Source organism: Octodon degus, unplaced genomic scaffold (assembly GCF_000260255.1).
Source record: "Octodon degus isolate 3935 unplaced genomic scaffold, OctDeg1.0 scaffold00005, whole genome shotgun sequence".
Lineage (NCBI taxonomy): Eukaryota > Metazoa > Chordata > Mammalia > Rodentia > Octodontidae > Octodon > Octodon degus.
Window position 1 is genome coordinate 5,937,314 of NW_004524581.1, and position 7,939 is coordinate 5,945,252.

Here is a 7,939-nt window from a genome sequence, read left to right on the forward strand (position 1 = left end):
AAATTATCAAATTAGTTCTCTTAATTCCAAATGAAATGAAAATTAAAAACAAAACTGTTGGTTTCTAATAGTGAACAAACAAAAACCAAGCATCGCTCTCCCTCCACTCCCCTAGCTCCCATCGCATACACCAACAACTGAGAAACATAGCTAGAGCCCAACATATCATGTACTGCTCAGGGCTGGGCCTGAGCCCAGGCTCAGTGGTGGCCTCCCCTGTCCAAGGGGACACAGCACCAGGGACAATTTCCACTGCAGCGGGATTCTGCATGGCTGGTGGGGGTGGAGCAGGATGTTCAGATTCTTCTTGAGGCTCCACTGTTCAGCTGCTAAGCAGCCACTTTCCTTCCCAGAGCCTCTCTCCCCTGAGCAAGGGCTCCCATCAAGAGTGGCCCCTACTCAGCTGTGGGCTGTAAATTGTCCCTCTCTTCTCGGTTCTTTGTTCCACTCTCATCATCTTCAGTCTCCCCTTTTTACAGCTCAGCATATTAATATGCCTTTACTTTTTATACTTAATTTTTATACTTTTCTCCTGGATGGTTAAGACCAAGATAAAGCAAGACCTTCTAATAGTGTTTGTGGACAGGATATCATGTCTACATCTTGTAGTATGAATGACCACTAAGAAGACAAAAATATGCAATGTGTTAATTATTGAGACTGTCCTACTAATCGGTTTTGAAACTGTCCCATTGCTATTTGTTTCTTAATAAAATTATTTAAAAAAAACAATCTCCCCTTTTTCCCCCACTGAACTTGTTATAGGCCCACTTGGGTCTGGAACTGGATTTCTGGAACATGAACTGACCCCATCCCAAAGGTTCCTCAGCCCTGGCTCTGGCTCACCCATGTATCACAGCCTTCACTTTCTACATCATCATGCAATTAATGCTTCTTGCTTTGGGGTGTATACTCTGGATCCCATTCTCCTTCCCAGTTTCCCCTTTGAAAACCATTGTTACTGTTGTTATTGTTACTAGAATAGTTGCCTCTTCTCCAGCCTTTCTGGCTGGCTTGAAATGGAAAGGTTCCCTGAGCTCTGTTGCCTCCTTTTTCACTTGGAGCCAGGGAGTCTTTGGTCTCCAGTCTCGATTTGTTAAAGTCCATGGTGCTCTCTTCTCTTTCCTCTGTCTCCTCAGGATACTCCTCCACTTTGTAGCAGTGAGATGACTGGGAGGAGGAGAGGAGGATCTGGATCATTTTCATGTTCTCTGATGCTTCTGCTTGTTTGATCTTTTATGTTGTTTTCTCAGTTGACCTTTCCCTTGCATGGCTTGAGTCTCAGGAATCCACTGATTCTCTTCATTTACCTCCTTTAAGACCTCTCCCCTTATGGTTTTTATGATATTCAGTATCAAGGCAAAGATCAATAGGATTATCTTTGTGTTTTTCCTCAGTCTAGTAGCCAGGTTCCTGAGAACTTTGCATTTCATCATGAGCCAACCCATGTTTTCTGAATGTACTTGGGGGAAATGTCTATCCTCCTGTGTATTTCTGGGCATTTCTTGCTTTTAGCTGCCTCCTGTTCAGCTCTTCTTTTCAGATATTTAGAAAAAGTTCATGCAATGTCATGCCACAGGACCCAAAGTGATGCTGTTTAACATGGTGAACAATGGCCATTATATGATGGGCAAACTGTTCTGATGGGCTACACTGAGATAGAGCTGACTGAATGTGCTGGAAAATGGAATGAATCTCCTGCTCCTTTTCATTGCTATGAAATTAGATCCCAACAAAGCTTGCATACCTGAGTCAATAAACCACTGGATCATGCAAAGTCCTCTTCAAATGAGTCCATGTGTACATTGACCTGGGTCTCTCAAGTCATGGAAAATGAAGGCTTTCCCAAGGAAAAGTTTTCCTTTGGCTCCCAGCTTCGCATGGCTCTCAGAGGTCTTCCTGGGGGGAAGTGATGAGCGTTTCTCTTGGATTGCCTTACAAGCAGTCACTTGGAAATTCATCTCAGGCACAAATCCCCATTTCCTGCTTTCATTTCTCTTGACCTCTCCTTGCCCTTCCTTTTTGGACCTCTCTGTGAAGTACTCCTCCTCCAGCTCCTCTTCTTTCCTCTAGTTTTCTTTCCCTGCATGCAATAGGCCCTCCTACTTGTTCAACTTCTCATCCTCTTGGTTCTCACTTGCACCAGCTATGACTTCCGACATGAATTTGAGTTCATCATCAAACTCAGGTTCCTTCCTTCCTTTAGTTTTGTCCTTATCTTGATCATTCATCTCCTCCTTGTGGAAGTCTGTCATCTTCATTCAAAGTCATCACGGAGCTTATACTTTTTGGGTGACTGACTGCTCCCAAAGGGCTTCTGTCAGGCTTGGAAACAATGAATCTGATCACTTTTGCATCCACAACAGAGATGCTCCCTTTTTCCTTCACATTCTCTTTGTCAGAAAATTTCTGGTTCTGCTCTTTATTTTTCCCATCTTCTATCTTCTGGGCTTCTAGATACCTCTTGGTATAGGCTGCTCCTCCTGCAGCAGCACGCTCCTCCTTCTAAGAAGAGCCTTAAGTGGAGCCAGTGGCTGATGGACTCTTACCCATAGGATTTTGTTGGAAAGACTTAAAGACCCACAGCTATGGTTAAACTGACTTTGATGGCTCCCAGATTGGTACCCAACACCAGTTGGCAGAGATGAGTCCATTAGGAGTGTGTTGAAAAGTGGAGGACCAGGTTATGGCACAGGGTTAGGGCAGGGTGACCACCGCCTCACTAGCACAGACAAGAGGACTCTTGAGAGCTGGGCTTGACTCCTGGGGACTCAGGTCAGAAACTGCCAAGGCTGGTGACACAGAAGCAATGCAGTAGGTGGCAGCATCTGGCTATGGCTTCGAACTCTCAGGTGCTGCTGTCTTGAGAGGTATCTCCAGAGAATGTGTAATGTTGACTTCATCTTGCTAGTTATCTGCAGCAATTTGAGATGGCCAGCTATCCTTGGAAAGGGACTTTTTCTCCTTTGCAGATTTGCACTAAGAAGATTCAACTCTGCTGTCATTGGAGGAAGAATGAGAGGATGAGGAACCCCTTGACCTGCCAGAAGATAACTCATCTGGGTTTCTAGAATGGTTTCTGAACCTTGGTGAAGGAGACCTTCGCTTTGGGGACTGGGATGGAGAACGGCCCTGATGAGGACTGAATGCTTGCCTATAGTTCTGCCGGTTAGAGTGCTGGTTTCCATAGCCTCCACATTTATAATGGCCCCATAGATAGAAGCCTCTGTTGCATCCTCAGAAATAATACAGTCCCTGATAGCCTCTTTGGTAACATCAGAAATCTTGGTTCTGATATACTCTGGAATGATTCCTTTCTCTGTTATGAGCTGGAGAATATGATCTGGAACGAGACCTAAAACTCAGCTGGGCCAGCCAAGGCTGGCCAAATAGCTTAGTGGATTAAAGCACTTGCTTAGGCAGATGCAGGGGCTTGGAGCTCGATCCCTGGGCTGCCCTGCTGGCTTCACTCCGGGGACACACTGAGATGGCAATTGAAACTGGGCATGGTGGCGTGCAATCTCAGCTCTTGGGAAGCTGTGAACAGGAGGCTCACTATGAGTCCAATCCATGTAGTGAGACCTTGTAGAACCTGTAGACCCTGTCCTAAGTACAAAAAAAACAAAACAAAACAAACAAAAAAAAAAAAACCCACAAACTCAGCCTGAGCTTTCTTGATCAAGAGACAGATGGGCTCAGGATCGTGACCTTAAAAATGAATGATATGAGATCTTGATGTAGATCTTGAGCAAGAAGAGCGACATCCACAGTTAGATTTGTTTGTTTTTGACACCTGCTTCTGCAGAAAGCTTCACTTTTCAATTACACCTTGTCAGAACAATGACTCAGTGTGCCACTGGACCCAGTCACTGCTGTGGTAGAACATTGGATATGCCGTGGTCTCTCCATTTACAGTCAGGGTGTAAATCTAGGCCTACCGCGCCGACCTCACTGGCAACCTAGTAACAGCACAACCTGTCCAAACCTCCAAAATCTGAATGTTTTAAAATCTACATCTTTACCATTCTGAACATATGTATTACTTCATCACTTGCAAATTTTTTTAACATACATTACCCTCATTTTATTAGCATCCACACACCCTAGGGCTCAGGATCATGCCCCACTGAGTGACAGCACAGCAGACATCTCTGCAGATCAGTGTCCCTGGTGCAGGCAGCTGTCCCCAGGTGCTTTTGTCTCAGAAGTGATCACTTTTATTTTTAATTTGTGGTTGTCACCTTTACTTTTTTATTTACTTATTTGATACAAAGTCTCGCTATACGGCTTTGACTCATAGTGATTCCTCTATGTCAGCCTCCCCAGCGCTGGCATTACAGGCATCTGCTAGCACACTGGGGTGGCCTGTGAGGCATGTAGTACCGGGGACCGAACTTGGAAACTTGTGCTTGCTAGGTAGGCGTTTAGACCACCGAACTATCTCTCCAGCCCTATCACTTGTATTTTTATCCTCAATTATTTTCAAGAAAATATCCAACAAGCAACCAAGCTAGGTACTTTATGTTTCCCACCATGGCAGAAGTAAAAATGACATCCATAAAAAAGAAACAGCTTTAGCTTACAGCAATTGTGTACTGAACTGCTCAGCCCACTCAACACATCTAATAGTGCATCAGAATTGCTTCCAGCATCATGCTGCCAATTTTGTGATCATGCATTTAAAATATAACTGTATCAAAATTACTATTTAATAAACTAAAATATTTTCTGCTTTACTGAAGGCATTCTCATATGAAACTGGATTTTTTTTTGCTGTTTAATAAGATTATTCAGCGAACAATAACTACAGCCTGAATTTTAATTTAATGTATCTACACCACCAGTGTCCTTGTCAACAAAGTAAAAAGAGAAAAAACTCATCATATTATTATGAAGATGGTTTGAATCTTAAGGATGCCATAGAAGAAACTCAGGTAGCCTCAGATGTTTAGAGAACACACTTTGAAATCATGATCCTAAATTATAACAAGAGATTCCATATTTGTTACAAATAATTGTTTCTCATTGTATAGTAAATTGTGTACCATTTTTTTGTATAATATAGGGGGGACTTCACTTAAATTACAGTGATAAACTAAATTATGATTCACTCTCCCACTGGTCACCTTGAGTACCCCCCCTTTTTCCAGATTTCATAGAACTTCTGGCTTGCATGAGCAGGTTAAAATGCAAAGTGTTCAAACTCAGTTAAACCTACTTCGCTAAATGTTGTCTTAGTGATTCCTCAGAGATATGGTATAATTTTTATCTTACAATTGTAACCTTTGGGGAAAATCTTTTAAAAATGCTTTAATTGTATTTTTTCTTTACAATTTTAGTCCGTAATACAAAAATTCTATTGCTGGTCTAGGAATTTTGGTTCCAGTAAACCAGGTTAGGGAAAACAAAATCAGGCAATGAGTGCCTTCTCTTAACAATGTTGTGGAAGACAGAACAATGTTATAGATCCTTCATGTATTCCTTGGTGCTAGAAAATACCACAAGCAGCTTGTTACCTGTTCAGATCCTTGAGGGAAACATGTTTCTCTTTGGTCCTGTTACCTAATACTGGTGACCAGTCTTAGCATGTCACTTGTGGTTAAATGTTGTCAGCACTCCGGAACTGGTCATCTCCATCACCTCGAAGCACATTACCACACCTGTTTCTCACAGTATTGCTCTGGCTCTATGCATCATGTCAATTGCTGTGCATTTCCAGGATACCCTGTTCACCTAATATCTTTCTTTTTCTTTTTTTGTTTTTGGCTTTTATTTTTTCTTTTTTAGCGGAACCGGGGATTGAACTCAGGCCCTTGTGCTTGCCAGGGAAGCACTTATTCCACTGAGCCATCTCCCCGGCATCTAATATCTTTCTTAATGCCTGGGTGGAGAGGCAATGGCTACAGTGAGAGGACCATGATAATAAACTAATTCCAAATTCCCAGGGGACTACTGAGGAAACAGGTTTCATGACCAGTGCAGAAAATCATCATTCTTTCCAAGAATATGTGAAAACAAGATGCTCAAAGAAAAAAACTCAGGGAGTAAGAGAAAATCTGCCACTGAGTAACCTCATGACAGAGTTCTTTCTGGGTCCTAATTACTTTCTATCATACTTACACAACAGAAATAAAATAGAAATGGAAGAGAAATTAACTAATAAAATACAATTAACTTTGCATTGTGATATATTTTGTGGTTTACAGAGTTTCAGGCTCCTTTTTAATTAATAGCATGCAAAAATAATAATAGTAAGTCATGAATATTGCTCAGCTTTAATGTGTATTTATAGTTTTTTATATCCAAACTTATTCTCAAACATATATAGATTTTTAAAAAGTTGTTAATTGTTTTTATCTCAAAAACAAAGCCCTTAAGTAGAGTACATGTGTGAATTCAGCAAAATATTCCAATATAGTCCAGTAGTCCATAAGAGTAGTGGGTTATCCATAGGACTGGCAGTGTCAGAAGTTGTTGGCTTGAGCCTTTTACAGCTCAGCCTATTAATATGGCCTTACTTTTTATGCTTCATTTTTATACTTTTCTGCTGGATGGTTAAGATCAAGATAAAGCAAAACCCATGTAACAAGAAATGTAACTTTCGTATCTGACAAGGTCAGTCAAATCCCCTCAGGATTTATCCTGAAACCCTATTCCACAGTTTGTAGAACCTTTATCAGTGTCAGCTATGTGGATGAGTCAAGGCCATTGCTTGACTAATTTGCTCTCTGTGAAAGCCTGAGAGAATGTCGTCTCTCCATATGACTCTCCTTAGACACACTCTACATCATTGATCACTTTCCTCTGTTGCCCCATAATCTCCTTGATCAGAAAATTTGGGACACAACTGGGTTACATGATGTTGCAGTACAGGTTCTCCTATGTCCTGACTCTTCACTGACCTTGAAAGTCTAGGGCCAAAATGTTTGCTGTCCTTGCAGTCCTTCTTTTTCTCTAATTTTTGGTCTGCAAACTTAGGTTGTTAACCCTCCAGAAGAGAAGCTTATTATTATTAACCTACTACTTAGGCAGTTGAGTTTAACCTCACTCTGTCTGAATATCAAACATCTTAGGCATAACATGGAGCAGGTATTTTCCATCAAGTATGGATATGTTAACCTTTAAGTCCCTACAGAACATGAGGAAAAAAATTTTTTAAAATAAAAAATATTTTAAAAATATGAATAAACAGTTACATATTTTTACACAGAAATTTACAAATCTAACCATATACAGCATTGTAGCAGGACACTCCTGTGACTTTTTTTTTCTTGTCTCTTGTTTTCACTTATTACTCCCACCTTTTTTTAAACAATCATTCACCTGAGAGACAATATGCCAGTAATTGGTATGTCATGACAAACAGTAAGTCTTTAGAAGACAAAAAGAAAGGCATTCCAAGCATGACCCTACCATTACACATTGCATTCTTCAGTGCAGTTGCTTAGTTTACAGGCATCAGCATATATAGTTAGTCAGGGTGAAAATTCTACCAATTAAGTGCTAGTTTCCAAAAACATGCTGCCGATTCTCAGGATTGTTGCCTTGCCCATCTTGTGCATATAAAGGTATGGCTTTGCCCCTTAATGCTTCCTAGTTTTTCTCCTTGCCATCTCTTATTAATTAAGTTTTTTTTCCAAGTTTGTGGGTTGTTTTTTTGCTTTGTTGGTAATTTCTTTTGATGTGCAAGAAATTCCCAATAGGAGGAGGTCCCAGTTGTTAATTCTTTTAAGTGTTATCCATGCGATTTGATTTTTGCTCGTGAACTTTTTGCCTACCCCGTGTCTTCAACAGTTCCTCCTACTTTCTATTCCAGAATTTTTAGTGTTTCTGCTTTAATGTTTAGATCTTTAATCTATTTTCTTTATCTTAACAATAGACCTGGGTCAAGTTTTATTTTTCAGTGTGTAGAGAGCCAGTTTTTCTAGCACCATTTGTT

At 40.8% G+C, this 7,939-nt stretch overlaps 1 pseudogene; it reads right to left on the minus strand.

Moving 5' to 3' along the window:
• Positions 1-395: 395 nt before the first annotated feature.
• LOC101566337 lies at positions 396-4,083 on the minus strand (annotated as a pseudogene).
• Between the last annotated feature and the right edge of the window lie 3,856 nt (positions 4,084-7,939).